The sequence below is a fragment of the Protobothrops mucrosquamatus genome, unplaced genomic scaffold (assembly GCF_001527695.2).
Source record: "Protobothrops mucrosquamatus isolate PMUCROS unplaced genomic scaffold, P.Mucros_1.0 scaffold43, whole genome shotgun sequence".
NCBI classification, from domain to species: Eukaryota; Metazoa; Chordata; class Lepidosauria; order Squamata; family Viperidae; genus Protobothrops; species Protobothrops mucrosquamatus.
In genome coordinates this window covers 784,321-804,268 of record NW_015386425.1, presented here as the reverse complement: position 1 = coordinate 804,268, position 19,948 = coordinate 784,321, and positions in this window count along the sequence as shown.

The window sequence follows — 19,948 nt, the reverse complement described above, 5'->3', positions numbered from 1 at the left end:
TACCATTTAGGAAGTTATTGTTTGAAATCTGGATTGTGTCACTGAAGCCATTCAAAGAAAAATACCAAGAAAGGAAAGTATGGGAAATATATTGATCTGGTTCACATATTGCTCTCAAGGGAAAAATAATAGCCTGACACCTCACAGGTTTTGTGTGTGTGTGAATAAAATGAAGGAGATTCCCATGTAACCTTATTGAATTCCTGGAGGAAAAAAACCGGGTATGAATCTGAACAACTACAAAAATGACTGCTGTCATGTTCACATAATTTAACTAGGTTCTCAGTCCAGTTGGCAACATTCAGTAAGAATGTTAGTTAGAAAACAAGCCATGCTGGTATGGTTAACCAAAATCTAAATTTATGGATTTTGGTCTGTCAGATATTTTTCCACTGAAATCAGTGCATACTTTTGATAGGGTTGTGCTGGAATGAATTGTAAAACATGCTCTACATTTAAATAGTTTGGGGATCTGGACTTAATTTTGGGACTAGGAGATACTGTACACTGAATTCTTGACCATATCTGTGATGGGGAAATAAATTTGAAATTAATATGTGTTTATCTAATATGAGTGTAAGAACAAACACACTTGCAAATCCTATCTACAGTAAATATGAATTGATCAGTGGAGAAAAATATTTCTGCAGGTCTCTAACTAGAAAGACATTTCTTTGAGAATTTTGTTTTAAAAAAGCTATATATCCACCTTCAGTGCATACATGAAACTCACTGTGTTCTGAACACAGTGCCCCCCGCCCATCTGTGCACTTGTAAACTTTGGTGTTTATATTTTCTGTTTCAGATATTATACATATACACATATACATACAGTTGTTTCTTCATACTAGTCTTTTCCCTAATTTTTTTCCCTAATATAACATATATACCCATAAGATGTTAAACAAGATTGATGGTTTGTGAAAAGATATTGTGATGTGATGTGAAAATAATTTTCTTCAGATAATGCTAATCGGTCACTTTTAGCTATGATTTGCTTTGTATTTTATCAAATCAGAGAGGGGAAGATTTCTGAAAAAAATCCACTGGTTCTTCTTTTTCATTAAAAATAATGAAACAATTATAGTAAAATGTGTATATCTGGAACTTTTCTAAAAAGTTAGTACATTAATTTTTAACAAAGTGTATGAAATCTGAACCCTTTTTATACAGAGAATTCATTCAATAACTTTTTTAAAAAATGAGTCCTATTTCAGGGAGACTCCAACCACTATTTCAGTCTGATGGTGCGTGAATATATTCATGATTTCCATCTGCAAATGGCAGCCTGAACAGCCATTGTAAGTAACTACTGCTTGTGTGAAAAAATAAAGTCAGCCTCTGAACATGAGTTTGCATGAACAAATATCATCTTTAGTTCTCCTTAGGGATTTGTATAAACTCTTATTTTACTGGGCATATGTAGGAGATAGCTTTTAGAGTCTTTGTCTATAGAGTTACTAGAGCAAATCATTATAGAAAAGAAGGGAAAGGGCTACTACTTTTATTGGAGGAGACCTTGGTTTTGCACATTAAAGCTTCTTTGCATCCAGTTTGCAAACGATTGGTTTGACATCCATGCTGTCCAGTAATATACATTAGTTGGGAATCTTACATATATTCTTGGGCATTTTCTCGAAATGCCCGGGGATGGATGGGGAACTCATCAAATTTGCAGACGACACCAAGCTGGCAGGAATAGCCAATACTTGAGAAGACAGGCTTAAGATACAGGAGGATCTGGACAGACTTGAACACTGGGCACTATCTAACAAAATGAAATTCAACGGTGAAAAATGTAAGGTTCTACATTTAGGCAAGAAAAAAGAAATGTACAGGTATAATATAGGGGGTACCTTGCTCAATAGTAGTAACTGTGAGAGGGATCTTGGAGTCCTAGTGGACAATCACTTAAATATGAGCCAGCAGTGTGCTGCAGCTGCCAAAAAAGCCAACACACTGCTAGGCTGCATTAACAGAGAGATAGAATCAAGATCACATGAAGAATTAATACTACTTTACAATGCCTTGGTAAGGCCACACTTGGAATACTGCATCCAGTTTTGGTCACCACAATGTAAAAATGATGTTGAGACTATCGAAAGAGTACAGAGAAGAGCAACAAAGATGGTTAGGGGGCTGGAGGCTAAAACATATAAGGAACGGTTGCTGGAATTGGGTATGTCTAATTTAATGAAGAGAAGGACGAGGGGGGACATGATAGCAGTGTTCCAATATCTCAGGGGTTACCACAAGGAAGAGGGAGTCAAGCTATTCTCCAAAGTGCCTGAAGGCAGGACAAGAAGCAATGGATGGAAACTAATCAAGGAGAGAAGCAACCTAGAACTAAGGAGAAACTTCCTGACAGTTAGAACAATTAACCAGTGGAACAACCTGCCTCCATAATCAGTGAATGCTCCAACACTGGAAGTTTTTAAGAAGAGACTGGACAGCCATTTGAAATGGTATAGGGTTTCCTGCCTGAGTAGGGGTTGGGCTAGATGACTTCCAAGGTCCCTTCCAACTTTACTATTATTGTTATTATGTTATTTATTTAAGATTTGTTATGCTCTTTTGGACAGGCAGATTCTCTTCATCTGTATTTGGTAAATATTGAAAAGAGGTTTTTATCTGTTTATTTATTCAGATTCAGATCTTAATTGTAGATTATATTCTTGAAATAATTAAATGAAATGTCATTTAAAGGCTAACAAATTATTGTGGTATTCAACAGATGCACGGCAGGGTATACTGAGACTATACAAAGCTCATTTGTACCTGAGCTTGTAAATTGAAATTGATGAAGTAGGAGGGAATCGCTAAACAAAGGAATAAATGCTGAGATTTATTGAAAGAGGCCATTTGCAAAACACAGACATTTTTCCTTGATGAGCTGATTACACATGTGATATTTTTAATTTTTTTTGCTTTTCTTCAAGTCAAAAGAGTCTGAATTGAATACCTTGAACTTTATAATTCAGCTTCTTTCTTTATTGGAAACTGTCTTTTAGGAAATTACGTTAAGGTAACTTGCAATCTACACAATAAAAAAAACTACCAAACAAAAATAGGCCAACATAACAATAACCTCAATATCAATATGATAAAATGCATTTATTTTTTTAAAAAATCTTTACGTTCAATTTACAATCAAACAACTTTTATGTGCAATTCAACCCAAAGTGAAATATATAAATAAACCATAAGTTACAAATATTTTAACCAAAACAGAGGAAGTTGTCACTTTGAATTTTGCTAAATTTCTTATTTCTCCAAACATGATAAAAAAGTATCTTGTAATTTGAAAAGTAACCTTTATTAAACTTTGAATGTGTTTTTCTATTTTTTTTCTTAATATACACATTTTGTATATATTTTCCATAAACTGTAATATATAAAACTGTAAGTTTATTTGCATTTTGTAGTAAAGACTTTGCAAGCAATTTTTGTTCATCCAACGAGTGGATTTTGGGGGGAAATAGTCAAAAATATATGTCTATGTACATTTTTGGCATTGCAAATTGTACACAGTTAAAAAAAATAGCTAAAACATTAAGGTCATTAATAGTTTGGAGAAATATGAATTGAGCATATTCACATTAATGTGTGAACCAAATTAATTTTTCTTCCATCTTGACAATATTAAACATCCTCAGCATAAGTATCCTTTGTTTATCTGAGAAGATAATTTCACCCATAGGACTTTATCACCCCTACCCCATTGCTCATGTGTCTACGTGACTAACTGAGGACACATAGCATCTGAAGAACTGTTCCTGAAAGTAACCTGAACACATGACATCCAATGTGAGAAAAAGTTATATATTATGCAGAGTTTTTGTTTTTTTGTTGCTGTTAGTGTTGTTGAAAAAGGCTACAGAATTCAGCAGTACAATTGGGAAAGAGGGGCATGGGACAATATTGTACTGTACCAAGAAAGAAGATATATGTTATGATGATGTCATCTAAAACCGTTCCATTTTTAAATATAGCAAAGAAGAGTCAAAGTCAAACATGGGTTTTTTGTTTGAAGTAACAGTTGCATATCCATCCTCATGCATTGTTCCAAGGACAAATTTGCAAAGATAAATAATAAATATTATTAAAATTGTGAAAATGCAGGATACCAATTTTATAGTGAAAGTACACCAAATGGATCTCTCGCTGCAGGATTTAGGTAAATGTGAATCCTACTTCTGCAAAGTTGAAATAACTCTCTGGGTTTTGATTTACATAATAATGGCCTGCCTTGAGCCATCTTGTTCTATAGTTCTAGTAAGAATAATCTGAAGTAAGATAAATGTGGAGCGAAGCCATTATAAAGCAACTTAATCATGCCATATCATACAATTATTTTAAGAATAAAGGGAAGATAAGCTAATAACTTCAAATAATGACAGTTGCTGAATAGATGTATATTTTAATTCATCAGAACAAGAACGTAATTAATCTCCATGATGGTAGGTGGATTTTGAATAAGCTAAACAAACTTCTTTAAAAAAAATGTTAATTTGCTCAAATGATCATTTCCAGACTGTCCTTTCACAATACTTAGATAAAAAAGAAAAATCCATATCCTTTAACATAATTTTATGGTCTAGGATTATCTTTTCTTCTCCAATATATAGTCTAAATGTTTTGGGGCTAGAAAAAAGGAGCAATATCTGAACATATATCCATGAACATGTGTCTCATATGGGAAATATTTAGCATGGTTGTAAAAGTAAGATGATAGAATTGAAAAATCATGTTGAACTCAAGACATTGTGCTTCATTAGACAGAGCAGCCTCCCTTTATCCAAATCAAAATGCATAGTTGCCAAGAGCTACCCAAGTTATTTAAAGTATTTCTCCATCTTTGGCAAAAGCAGATATAGTCATTACAGCTGAATTAATGAACCTTTTACTGCTGTTTCATAAGCCTAAATGAAATAGCTAAGGAGACCATTTTCTGCTCAGTATTGGGGCTGGTCATTTGGAGAATGACAAGGCAAATCCAAGGAAAATCTAATGTTGGAAAGTATTATGAAATTAAATGGATGGAATTATAGAGTATGTTTAAGAATGCTGACCTAAACTGATTTGATTGGCTTTTACACAACCCACATTCACCCTTCCTTCCTCCTTCTTTCCCTCCCTACCTCCCCCCCTCCCAAATTTTTATGTACCTACTCAGACAAATACATACAGATACATTCCTATGGCTCAGATATACCAATATTTTTTTTAAAGGCAATCTTTAGAGGAAGCATATTTATTAATTTTGTAATATGGCAGAGCATTGTGGAAATTTTATAATTTCTCTGCTTCTTTCCTGTTATTATGAAACAGAATGAGAATAATGGGAAAACATGTGCAACAGAGTCATAAGCAATAGGGCTGCCAGATCGGGACTGCAAAATTCAGATAATCACAGAAAGCAGCAAAGAACATGAGCTTTTTCTCTTTATTTCTAACCTGCTGTCTTCAGGATTTTTGCAGTCCAAATCTGTTAAGCAGGCCAGTACAGTCCAGATCAGGTATATGCAGTGGTGGGATTCAAATATGTGAACAACCAATTCTCTGTGTGGATGCCATTTCTGGAAGTCCATTCTGGGCCTGGGCAACCAAAAATTAGCTACCATTTCTGCCGAAGTGGTGCGAACCAGCTGAATCCCACCACTGGGTATATGGACTGGTAACAAACTGATTGGTCCATCTCTTATGCTGAGTGATTTTTGTTTCTTGGCTATAAAAATGACATTGCATCAACCTTCCTCACTGCCTTTGCCTCCTCTGCAATCTATGCATAAGGTGTTGTTGTTGTTTTTTTTTAAAAAAAGCCTGTTAATTATGCTGACTTCCATCCCACTTTTTCTTTTTCTTTTGCTTACTCATAAGCACATGTCCCTTATGGCAGGTTACCAGGGAAAAGGCAAAAAACGGGTAGTCCTCTAGTTTCTGCTGTGTAATGGCCAATCCTATAATTGATCTGGACAGAAAAGAATGAAAGTGCAAAAGTTCAGAGACAAACAATATCCAACATCTTGGCAACATCTGACAGATAAAGGCAGACCTGGAAAACCCCAAGGTGTGAACTAGCTGTAGAAGAAGTTGCCTGCAACTTAGCAGCTATGATTCTTTTATCCACAAGATCATAAGGGGAAAACAGTCAGATTAACAGTAAAGGGAAATGATGGGGAGAAATTCTATGGAAAGCAAACAGTGCTATCTATGAAACAACATTTAAAGCTGTTTTCATCAGCATATATTGAACACAAGTAACGAAGGAAAATCTACACAAAGCATGAGGAATTTTAGTAAAGGCGGTATCCACCATAATTACCGAGTATCATTGCATAATATTAAGGTAATGTTTTTTTTCATCTATTTTTCCAATGTGCGGGTCATTTGATCGCATAACCTTGAGATAAATGTCTGAAACAGTAATAATGCTGCTTTCTGCTTTTTTCCCTTCTTAATGTTTTTGTCATCAAAGGCAGAGGAATTGCTTGCTATTTAAGCCTCAGGAGCAGACAGAGTAATAAGAATTAAATTCATGCTGGCGAATTTCTCTAGTCTTTATGCCAGACTGAGACAATTGAATTCTCTGTTAATTAAGACTTAAATTGAATTGTCCTTACCTGATATTGATATCAAATATTCCCCCCTCCTTAGAGTCACAGCAGTGAGATATCTGGTGGAGGTCAATAACCAGAACCCCATTTACAAAGTTTCCTTTTTCTTCTTTTCTGTTTTCAATAAAACAATATAGGTTTCATAATTTGTTAGTAGGGTCAATAGTGCTTCATCCAATTGAGCATAAATGCTTTGCATAAATGCTTTTTAAAAAATATACCATTAATATACAAATAAATGTCTTTGTGTATTTAGTGGTATAATACCAATTACCACGAAATTTCACACACCTTGCTAGTGTATCTTGATAGCTAAACAGTCTGTATACAGAATTACATTTAATAAATGAATAAGCAAAATAAGGAGCATTGTTTTTGCAATTTTCAGTCGGTGAGAACTTCACAGTCGTCATTTCTCATTGTGGCTTTGTAATTATCCAAATAAAATAGGCATTTAGACCAACAGCGTCTACTGTGTGTGCTTTGTTTGAAATGCATATCATATAGTCACTGTGCCGAAGCTAATTGGATGGAGGGTTTTCTGAGAATGCTGTATTAGCTGCATGGGGCTCCAAGATAGAGAGAATATGGTTTATAGATGAACTAAGTGAATACATGGGAGGTAATGAATGCAACATGAAACAATAATTTGGTACTGCATTCTGAAAATTGCACATCTGTATTCCAAATATGGGGGGAGGCATATAAAATGAAATAGTTTCAGATGCAGTCTATTACCAAAAACAAATGGTTTAGTAGATCAACAGAGACTGCTAATAAATATATCCTGGCTGATATATTTCGAAGTAATAATAAATACTCTTACAGAAGTAATGATGATTATTGCCAGAAAATCTTATTTAGCAATTTGATAGCATTCACTTTTCAATATGAACTTTAAGAATGAGAGCTAATTTAAACTGCATTTATTATTCCAGGCTTGTCTTTTTAAGCTTCTCATGGTATCATTAATATCCATATACAAGGCAATTTTTAGAGATGTCGTAGAGTATGGAATCATTTAGACCATGTAACTGAGTAATAATTCCTCCTTTTGTGATTCTGTAATTAAAAATTCATCCCTTAAAAACATGAAAAAGCATTTTTACTTCCTTTCAAAACAGGATAAACATTTTGGGTATCTTTACATTTTGACTGATAATGTGCCATCAAGTAGGTGTCAGCTCTTAACAACCACATAATAGATTTTCTCCATGACAATCTATCTCTAACTGCTCCTGACCTTCCATTGGTGCACTCATGGCCAGTATATCTAAGTCCACCTTTTTTTGCTGCTGGTCATCCTCTTCTCTTTTCTTCAACCTTCCCCAGCATTCTAGTCTTCTACATTATGTCTTCTACATAATGTGTCCAATACATCGTAGGATAATTTCACCAGGATCATTTGTGCCTTGAGTGAGAACTCTGGGTTGACTGATTTGATGATCTGTTTTGTTTGCTTTCTCCTCTGTCCATGATGTTCTCAACAGTCTTCTCCAATCCTGCTTCTTCAAATTCCAACTTTTGCTTCCATAGAGTGTCATGCCAAATATCTTTGCTTGCGTTCTTCTAATCTTTGTAGTCCTTATTTGGAGACTGCCTCATTTAATCATAATTCATATTTACAGTGGGGATGAAAAAGTAACTTTGGAACTTCTATTTATGACCTTTGCAGCCCTGTAAAGCAAATGGAAGCTGAAGTAAGATCATAGGAACAGTCACAGTTTCATGTAGCAACTACTCCACTTAACCAAGTTGCCAATCCCAATTGTGGTTACTGAACAAGGACGACCTATACAGACACATCATGGAAATTGAATATCTTTTCTGAGGTATTCATGGCTGCTCTACCACGTGCTAACCTTCAGTGTCTTGACCGCTCGTTTCTTTACAATTGATGATTGATTTTAAAGACAAAAGCTATTTAGATTGTCAGTTCTGAGGCTCATTATTATTTGTATTATTTGTTTCCTTATATTTAATTTTAGTTCCATTTTTCACTATGCTCCTTGATTTTTATTATTAGAGTTTGCAGATCCTTTTATTTGGTTTGTCAAAATAGTGTCATCAGCATAGGGCAGGGTATTGCTATTTTTGCTACCATGAGAAATTAAGAATGGTGTTTTTTTGGTATTGGGATGTAGATTGACCTTCCCAGGATGCTGCCCACTGGTTTATTAAATCTTTTCTGATTCTTCTGTTGATATCTTTTGGAAGATTTTCCTTGTTTTTCATGCCTGTTTTCATCCCCAATGTCTTTATATATGTTGCGATACTACTTTGCGTCTCTGCTATCTGAAAGTCTTATATTAAGTTCTTTTCAGAGATTTTTCTCTTTGTGGGCTTTGGCTTTTGTTCTCTTCTTGAAAATTTCCATGGTTTATTCTGACTTTTAGATTTCTTTCTTCTGCTTTTTCATCTTTGGCATTCTCCTTTCACATTAAGTTCATTCCATAATTCCTCTGGTTTTCTATAAATGACATACAGAACTTCAATGCAATTTTTAATGTCCTTCTTGAAAATGATGGGTAGATGCTCAATATTGTATTTGTGGAAACTGACACCCCCCCCCCCCCCGGGATCTGTAGTCAACTATATTGACTATATAGCATAACTGAGGTCCTCCAATTCCTTTTGGCAATAATGTAGTACATTTAATTTTTATGCATCTGTTGATATCCGTGTACAGAGGCACGACTTTGGTTGTTTGGAGACAACTATGAAGAAATTACAGCACTAACAGAAATTGATAAGCCATTCTCCTGCTTCATTTCAATTACCTAAGCTATATAATCCAAATATATTTTCTTCTTTAATATTTCCAACTATGGCATTCCAATCTGCAATTAGAATTGCATGTTCCATCAATGTCAAATTTAACTTGATTATAAAGCTCATCAGCCTCCTCTTCTTCTGTATTAGTGATTGGAGCATAAACTTGGATGATTGGAAGTTTAATTGATAATAATAATTTGGTCATTGATTGCATTTTACTGCTTTTGCTATATCTTTCCTAACTATAAAAGCAACTATAAAAGCAACTTCTCTGTTTTTCATGTATTGTGCAATAAACAGTGTTATCTGACTGAAAATATCCAATTCATCTCAATTCACTGATGCGTAAGATAAGTTGTCAATTTGTAATTGTTTAATTTCATCTTTAGCTGAATTGAACTTTCCTATGTTCATGCTGCTTATGTTCCATTTCCCACTGCAATTTTGCCTTTGCAGTTTTGGATTTTTTCCCCCTGTATGGCAACATCAGCATCTAGATGTCCCAAAGGCTTTAATTTAGCTATGTCATAAACATAATTAGTATCCAAAAGGTCCTCAGCATTTCCTCAGTAGTATGTTGATTGCATTTTTACCTGAGGGATCCTATATTGTCAATCATTTTACCATGTAGTTTTCTTAGCAAAAGTACAGGATGTTTTCTGCTGAACAATATGAACTGGTGCCACTGACATTGTCACTAAAGTGAACTTCCAATGTAAGTTCCTGCTTGCTTTAGCTGGGCAACTGGAATAGCCTAGATCCTACTGGGAAGATATATTCTTGCCATAACCTTTGGATGTTCTTCAGTCATCATTCCCTGGAATATCCCTGTGCCACAATGAAGCCACAAAGCATTTTGTTGTGTCCTGTGCCTGCAGAAGCAGGCTCGGGATGATGCAAGAGTCCCAGGCATTTGCAAAAGCTGCCCGGGACTAGACTGAGCGGCGCCGGCCTTGCGCGCATGCACAAGGCGGGAAAAGACTGCCTTGTTATTGGTTGGAATTGCCCGGGGATCTGAGGGTATATATAGAGGCTTGCGTGCCTCTGTGCTTGTTGTTGTTCGTAGATTGTAGTCAGAGAATAAAGACATGTTGGAAATACATTGCTTCAAGCGCCATTATTCTCCGGACTTAACACTGGCGACGAAGGTGGGATGCAGTCTATATAGCTAGAGAAGCTTGAAGACTCACCCAAAGAAGTCCGGAAGAGGAACGACAGCGTTGAAGTCAGCGTTTATCCTGCCAGTACGGAATCGCTGGAGGGTGCGTGCAGCTGAAGAAAACCCTGTTCCTCGATCATGGCGAAAATTGGGCGTTTAGCGGAATTCGATGTCTCTCACCCCGAGAAGTGGGAATCTTACGTTGCAAGAGTCGAGACTTACTTCCGCGTAAACCAGATAAGGGAAGAAGGTCTAAAGGCTGCCACAATGTTGTGCGTTTGTGGGCAAGACGCCTTTGAGATCGCCGAGAACCTAATCGCCCCGGCCTCGCTAGAAACGGTGTCATACTCCGATTTGAAGAAAGTTTTGAAGGATCACTTCCAGCCAAAGCAATCTGTCATTGCTTGGAGGCACACATTTGAACTGAGGGATCAGCGAGCTGGGGAATCAGCAAAATAATACATTGCAGCTTTGAGAAGAGCAGCTAAACCGTGTGATTTCAAGGACTTAGAGGAAAGACTGCGTGATCGTTTTGTGTGCAGACTGAGGAACAGAGACTTACAGCAGAAGCTGTTCACCAAGGAAGATGCTCTGCGAGAGGTTACAGCAGAAGAAACTGCAGGTGGGGCAGTCAAGAACATGCGGCCTAGTCGAAGCACTCTAGAGACCGCCACCATTCACAGGAAGACGTGCGAGAGGATTCGGAAGAAGATCCTGAAGAAGAGGTGGACAAGCTTTACCAAGCAGCTGGGAGGAGGTCCAAAGATTGTCAGGACAAGGGCCCAGCTGAGCTTCGTTGCCTCGGATGCGGTGGTTGCCACAAGCAAGCGGAATGTCGGTTCCATTCTGCCATTTGCCGAGCGTGCGGAAAGACAGGCCACATCGCTGCGATTTGCCTGGGTCGACAGAAGGGTTTCTACAAGCCAACAGGATTCACCACGCTACTTCGGCTCCTTTCCACCCTTCTACCAAAGGTGGCGTCCATGTTGGGCGCAGCATTATTTTATCTAGGGGGGAGGGGTGTTGTGTCCTGTGCCTGCAGAAGCAGGCTCGGGATGATGCAAGAGTCCCGGGCATTTGCAAAAGCTGCCCGGGACCAGACTGAGCGGCGCCGGCCTTGTGCGCATGCGCAAGGCGGGAAAAGACTGCCTTGTTATTGGTTGGAATTGCCCGGGGATCTGAGGATATATATAGAGGCTTGCGTGCCTCTGTGCTTGTTGTTGTTCGTAGATTGTAGTCAGAGAATAAAGACATGTTGGAAATACATTGCTTCAAGCACCATTATTCTCCGGACTTAACACATTTATTGAAGGTAATGGTGATAAGCTTTGCTTAGCAATATCATTTTTGCATACAGGTACTGCCAAAAATTTGCTGTTGGGTACTTTATTGTGTAAACTGTATAAATTCAGGCTGCCAACTTAAGCATGTGTAAGTAGAAATAAGCTCTGATTAAATCCCTAACATTTACTTTGAAGTTAAAAGTCTATCTTATGTTTAACGTCTAAGTTTGTATTTTACACATAACTGTGCCCACATCTGCATTTATCCACTATTTTGGGGTTTTCCAAGGCAGTATTCATGTTAATCTGTTCCAGTTTTAATGAAAAATTATGTAGCTCTTACCACCTGCCCAACATTGCTAACTGCCTGAGAAAGTTGTTGCACTTTAAATATTCACTAACCTTCTTCAAGTCCAATTAGGCACAACAGTATAGCATTTTAAGGATTTGTTTTATACAGAATGATTCGCTACAAGATTACATTCTGAACTAGTAATTTCAAATAATGTGGCTGAATATTATTACTTGCAGTCAGTTGAACTAGGATTCACATATAGTCAAAGTGGCATAATGACATTAAAATGTACACAGTCTGAAAGCAGTTACTTATATACTTAAACTTCTATGCTACCCCAAGACAGATCTAATATTGTAACATATAACTGGATTGTTATAGGGTGGACCAGAGGTATTGGGAATAGACAATACTTGACAAACAAAATAGAGGCAACTACATAATACACAAGTTATGCGATTTTGGTAGGATATTACTTCCTAACCTTTCTTGGCTAAGAGGATATGTCAGTTGCCTATTGTGCCACACTATTGTCCAAATATTGTCTTTACTATAATGATCTTAACTCAGTATGCTTTATAACTGACATTCAATCTATTATTTCAACATCCTCCCTTCACCCATGTAATGGTATCTAATTGAAAAAAAAAGTTATAGTATGTTATGCAGGCTAAGGTAGGTTGTTTTTATTTATTGTTTATTAGATTGTTTTTATCCCACCTTTATTATTATTTTTTATAAGTAGCTCAAGGTGGAGAACATAGTTAGTACTCCTTCCTCCTTCTATTTTTAATACAAAAGAACCTTATGAGGTGAATTGGGCCAAGGGAGAGAGATTGTCCCAAAGCCACCTAGCTGGCTTTCATGCCTAAGTTGGAAGTCACAGTCTCCTGGTTTCTATACCAGCACTTTCTATACCGGCACTCCTGGTTTCTATACCAGCACTTTCACTACTACACCAGACATCTGAGCCTCTGTCTATTCATAGATTTAATTTTAAAAAGTTGGCAATAAAAATGCCAAGGATGAGATAGATAATAGTCCATGAAAGCTAATACACACTATATGTATCAATCTATGAGATGCTGCAACACTCATTCCAGATTTATCATTTCTGCAAAATAGAAACCACCTTTCCCTAATATCTGAGGTACATGCAAGGGGGAATGTCTGTGCAGTTATTATGGCACTCGACATTTTTTTTATGTTGATTCCTCTAATATAGGGGCCACCAACCTTTCCAGATGTCATATAGTATTGCAAAATGTAGTAACCTCACCTCCCAGTCATCAAATACAGTCACATAAATGTCACACATTTTCTGCATTCAGAATGATCTTGCAAAAATTATACAGTACAAGCTGCGGTAGTTTTAAGAAGGTTTCACTTTTAAAATTTAAAAAAAAAATGAGTTTTAGATGTGTTTATAGGTGTTACAGATGCCTTGACATCCAAGGAGAAGCTGATACTGACTTGTGATCTAATTGCTATTTTTTCTCCCTATTGAAACAACATTTTTATTAAGCTGTTTTTGTTTTCCAACTTTCTACCTCACTATCTGTTAAACTTTATCTACAAAATGCCATTCTTCCTTGATTTCTTAAAATAACAAACGATGGCATTTCTTGCATTACTTTAGGCTTGAAGATTTAACTTGGTAAAGCACACGTTTAAATATTTTTATTCTTACATTTTAGGAACCCGAGCCCTGTGAATTTTGTATGCCAGCCTGATTTTGGTTAAAAAAAGAAAGTTGATTAATTTTCGTGAGTGTCTATTATTATACAAAAATGCAAATAAAGGGGAAATGCTTAGTTTTTCTATCAAATGGCGACTAAAGTTCAGTATTTTGCTCTGAAAAATAAACAGGATAGTGCTCAAATATATCACAATTATATTATCACACATTCAAGCAAATTAAGAAATATACTTATCATCTGAAAAGGAAAAGGATTTAGAGCATTGTCTAGAATCTCAACTTACTTAAAATCCTACCTAATTACTGAGAAAGTCTACTTTCAGTCATTTATGCTTTAATAACTTCTCTATTGGATTGTTGAAATGCACTGTAACTAAGACTATCCTTAAAGATATTTCAGAAATTCAGCTTGTGCAGGTTGCTGCTCCCCAGTTTTGTGAGTGGCTAAATATATTTCTAAATGCATTGTATTTAGCTGAGCTACTGGACCTAACATAAAATATTGGTATTATTTTTTTAAAAGTTTGGGATTCTCTACTGTAGTGCCCTGTCTCCTTAAAACGAATTAGTTAATGAATTACTATGACACCCCATGGTTAATGTTTTTGATGATGATAGTTGCTGGAAGAATTAGACTTTTCTATAATTGTGTGGTGCTTTCTATACCAGGCACTTCTTGTGCAAGTCATTAAGCATACAAAGCTGGAAATCTCTCAGAACATGATCTGTGCTTTGGTTAGAGAAGTTAGCTGTTTTATTCTTGACCAATCATAATGGCTGCATCAATACAAGGGTGGACCCTGGACTTCTGGGATTTCTTAAATTCCCTGCCATTTACTTTCTTTGCCAGTCTGCCTGTAGTCACTACTTGGTCTTTCTCCACCTGCTTTCTCCTTCCTTCCCTCTTAAGGCAGAGGAGCAGTTAAGGTCTCCAGACTATCAGGTTGGCATTTGCTTTTTCTGTACTTGCATCACATTGTTGGCTCCTGTTCATCTATCAAGATACCTGGATACTTTTCATTGATGCCCAATAAGGGTTCCTCTCCCCCTCAATTCTGGGGACTTTGCTCATCTTATTTTGCATTTCAGTCTGCTACAGCAGAAGAACAAGTCAATCATCCCAGGTTTTAATCAGCCAACTTTCACACTTTTATGTGGGACCATTCACTCATCTTTAATTTTAAAGAAGCTCACTTCTGCAGCATTCAGCTACAGCCAGACATTTCTCACATTTTCATTGCAAATGAACTGTGCTTTAATAATAATTTGACCTGTCATCCTTTTCACAAAATTGAATTAATTTTAAGTCGTTCAATAAAATCCAGATACCCAACCTTTTTTACTTTATATGTATATGCAAGAGGCTCCAACTATGAAAATATGTGTGATTGATGACTTTGTATATTCTACCATTTTTCCATAAGGATTTTGAAATCTAATATTTCACTGTTTGATTGCTATGGAAGGATATATTATATTCAATTGCACACAGTTATTTGTAGAGCCCCTTGAAGTTTTGCAATGGTATTGCCAAGGACATTTTCAAAACAGTTTCCAGGAAGCAGATGGTAAATCATTGCAAATGGTGTCAGAATATTGCCTTCTGAAGGAAAATCCATACTGTGGTTCTAGAACAAGATTTGTGTTTCAATCTATTTTATAAATCCCCTCCTTTCCTCAACAATAATTTCTTGCTCCACATGCATTGCAAGCCTATCTATATTCTGTCCATTTTCTTGTGCAGTTCTCTACGAATACCTGAATGAATTTTCAGAAATGTGGTACAGCATGCTATATAATGTAGGGCAGCCTGAACGTATACAAGTTTTAAATGTTTCCGTGAGACTACAATGTCCCTTACATGGGTAGCTGGCAGAATGAGTTAAGTAGTAGTTAAATTATGTCTCAGTGAAGCAGTGAAGGTGACAATGGTACAGTCTAATTCTAATTATTTGGATGTTGTTGCTAGTTGTTGTCTTTCTTACAATTACTATAACTGTTAACAAGGCCTCCAGTGATGTCAAAACAAATTTTGTTCAAGCTTCCCATTTCACTCAATCACTCATTTAAGAGGCACAAAGAAATCACACATTTTCCCAATCAAGATGGGGAAACATACTGATTTTGGACACAAGCAGAGTATTTGAATATTTAAATATAAATGCATATATAGGCTTCTGTCTCTTTTCCTCAAAAATATAACTTAGTCACTTCTTTAAAGGTTTTTTTTCTGATTCTTTCCCTCAAGATATAACTTAAGGAGGAACAAAGCTAGCTTCCCAAGGATGCTGGCTCCTTCCCTAATGTGAGTGATTTTTCCCTCCATGGCTCCTAACAGAATTTCCTGCTCATATTAAATCCTTGAAGATGAAATGCCAGTGTTCTAAAACTGTGACTTCTCCCTAGGTATGTTTTTGATTCTTTCTGAAATACCATTGTTATCTACAGCATGTCTCTGTTCCTGCACCTTTACACGAGGTCCTTAATAGTTACATGATTGAGTCACACATCTTTTCTGCCAAAATGCACTTTGGAGGAAATATCTTCTATTCTGAGTTTTGAACCTGCTCTGCTATCTTTTTGAATTAGCCCTTCCTTTTTGTATATGGAAAATTATCCCAAACTTTCTCTAGTGCCTGAGAAGTTAAATTGTTCCTTTTTACCCTATATATTATCTGCTGTTCTTTCTCAGATTCTTCTTTCACAAAGACTTTCATTGAAAGTGCCAGCTTTTAACTTCTCACCAAGATATCTAAATTTGTTTGCCAAGCTTAATAACTACCCTGATACCATTGATTCCACTTCAGTACTATTCATCACTTATCTAAAAATCAGTAATATCTGTATCATTCACTAAGCCTTTTAATTGGTTAAAAACCCCAACTATCTATATTATTAATATGAACACTCCTCAGAGCTATAATTCCCTGCTCCTAGTGGCATTTTTCTCACTTTACAAAGGTATCTGTTGATTCTCTAATTTAAAGGTGAAAGTGCTTCAAGTAGCAGACAATCAATGGCAGCAAAAGTTGTTCTTTTCCTCAGTTTTGGCATCTGTCTCCACCAATACTTCATTGCTGATAGAAAAACAAGAACAACCTCCCCCCCCCTTCAGCTTTACCTAAACAACATCAAGAATGAAAAAGGTAACTCTTTGTGGTGCTTGTGTAATCAAACTCCATCTTCATTTTATATTTGAACTGCAAGCAAAATTTTACTTGACAGGATTGTGATCAACTATTTACCATGCAGTTAGGAACCAGTTTGTACACATATGGATTCAGAAACAACCAGTAGGATAAGGAACTCACACAACCTTTCCACCTCCCAAACTAGCTGGACTATTTGGTTGAAAGAAAAGGCACTTGGACTTGGTCCTCTTTTACTGGTTCTTCTGTGTGAATGGAATTGAGATCATGCTATCTCATTCCTTGAACAGGGACAACATAGCTGCTTGAAGGCCCTGAGCCATATGGGTGATTGCCATACAAAGATTGCACCTCATTATAGGTGGAACAAATGACAGGAGGGAGCAAAATATCTTAGCTTTGAGCTGAGGACTTAGTCCCCATCTCATTCATGTCTGAAGCACTGTTTAAAGCACTTTTGGGTTGAAAGGATTAGCTGGTAACATCACTGTTGCCTGGGAGATGCCCGTGGGGAGCTCACCCCACCATGCAGCAGCACTCAAACGTAGGCCTGCTAGTCTCCAATCTAATGTCCTAACCACATGAGCCATTGCACTCCTCTGAGGACTTGGTAATATACGAAGATATAGGGATAGAAAAATACAAAATAAAAAAATGAAAAAAATAGAACAAATAGTAACAACTATTAAGTGTAACTAAAAAGCACTTTCTAGTGATGCATTGTCCCTTCCTTCCATTTGTATCCTCAACCACTAACTGCAATCTAAATATTTATACTTTACATTGACTATTAAGGATTGTTGCTAGTTCTGTTTAAGTGCTTTCATTTTTTGTTTTTAATCGTTCTCATAACTTTTTTCTAGAAACCATATGCCAAATATCTGAATGTGCCTTGCTATATGTGTCACACGCAAAGGAGCTATTCCTATTTAATTTGATTAAACTCCTAGTCTCTGTGTGTGTGTGTGTATGTGTGTGTGTGTGTGTGTGTGTCACAATGATCTTCCAATATGGTATCATTGTCAGGGCTCTGTTTTTTCAAAGCTGTGCCAAGTTTGTTTTCCCATTTACATTTTCTGAAATAATTCTTGATAAGAATTTCTATGATTTCAGTTCAAATTTTATTTTTAGGATTTTATGAATATTTTGATGTATTTGTTTCCAGTATTTCTGAGGATATTTTTTATATATATAACTACCACATGTGGCAAAATGTTCCTTCTTGTTATAGCAGTTCCAACAATATTTTCATGTGTTTTATCTATCTTGATAATTATTGCGAGAGTTATATATAATCTATATAACATTTTACACCAATTTTTCCTCAAATTATAGCTTGGAGTGAATTTTACTTTTCCCACAACATTTCACATTGTTCTACTGTAATTATTTATTTGAAGTTTTCCATCCACTTTATCATACAGTTTTTATTTTTTTCCATTTCCCTACCATATTTTAATAACAATTTATATATACATTCTAGAAGATGATTTTAGTTTTATATATCTTTGAGAAATTCTGTCATCTTTCTCAAGGTCCTTCCTCCTTTCTTAAGATCACTTTTTATTATTCCACATATTTGTAAATATGTCATCTGTGGTAAATTCCTACCTTCATTGAACAATTTTTGTTGTGTCTTTCTGAATCTTGATGCACCATATTGGCAGATATACAGTAGATTACATCTTTCTGAGTATAGTATAGAGTAAAGGGCATTTAACAGTGAAGCTAATGATGAAATCACCACATTTAAACTATTTTTTTTTTAGGAAATTCTGTATCAAATGTTATCTTTTATTATATCTTTTAAGTTCTTTTTTTTAATCTTTCTTATCTACCATAAATATCTATGAAATACTTTAGCCTGCTCTTTCTATGATTGACATTCTATGATTTGGGGATTTTATCCATTTGATTACCACAATAAACAGCTTGCACAATAATATAATTTAAAATTAAAATAACATCTTTTGAATTTTCCCCAGCTTTAAATCTTTCATTTTTCCTCTTCCATATGTATGTGTTCACTATTCTTCGCCAATTTTCTCTCAAACTGGAGTGCATAACATTTGAAGTTTTCACTAGATAGCATATTCATTTTTACTATTGCGATGAGTCCCGGCCCCAAAAAAAAAAATCTTCAACCTTTCTGAATCATTTCTTTCTTTCCATTATTTATTAAAATTGTTTTGAAATATGCATTTGTTTCATCCTGTCAGGTAGGGTACTAAATATTCCATTGTTTTTTTGTTTTTCTTACCTCAAAGGCAGATTTTTTTCTCCACAAAGTTGTCTTCTTCAGAAGTTAAATTTCTCATTATTATCTCTGTTTGTTTTATTTTGTTTTTTTGCTTTGCTTTGTATCTGAAGAATTCACTGAAGTCTTTGATTATTTTTCTCAACTATCTGTGATTGCATACTAATCTTTATCACCTGGATAACATTTCAACTTGTATTTCTCTCTCTGAATTTTAATGCATGATATTTGTTTGTGTTCCAAAATCTTCTCTGCCAAATATAAAGCTCTTACAAATAACAATGAAGAAAGTGGATACCCTTGCTAGAGCCTTTGCTCATGTGAAATTTGTGGAGTGTATTCTATTTCCTGAAATCTTTTGCTATTTGCTGCTGATATATACCGTATTTATCGGCGTATAACGCGCACAGGCGTATAACACGCACCTTCATTTTAAGAGGGAAATTTCAAGAAAAAAAAAGCGCCGGCTCGAGAGCGAAAGCAAAAGGGGAGGGGGAGTGGGGCTTCGTTCACATGTGGATCCCCATGCTCGTATTTATTTACCGTATTATGCCCCGGCTGGCGGCGGCGGCAGCAGAAACAGCAGCCTCCTTCCTCGGTTAGCTCCGATTCCCTCCCCCCGTGTCGCCTCTGAGCTGCAGGACTCCGCCGCTTGCTTTATAAATCCTTGGCTGCTGCTCCATCTTTTCTTTTCCCACCAACCGCCCCCCCTCC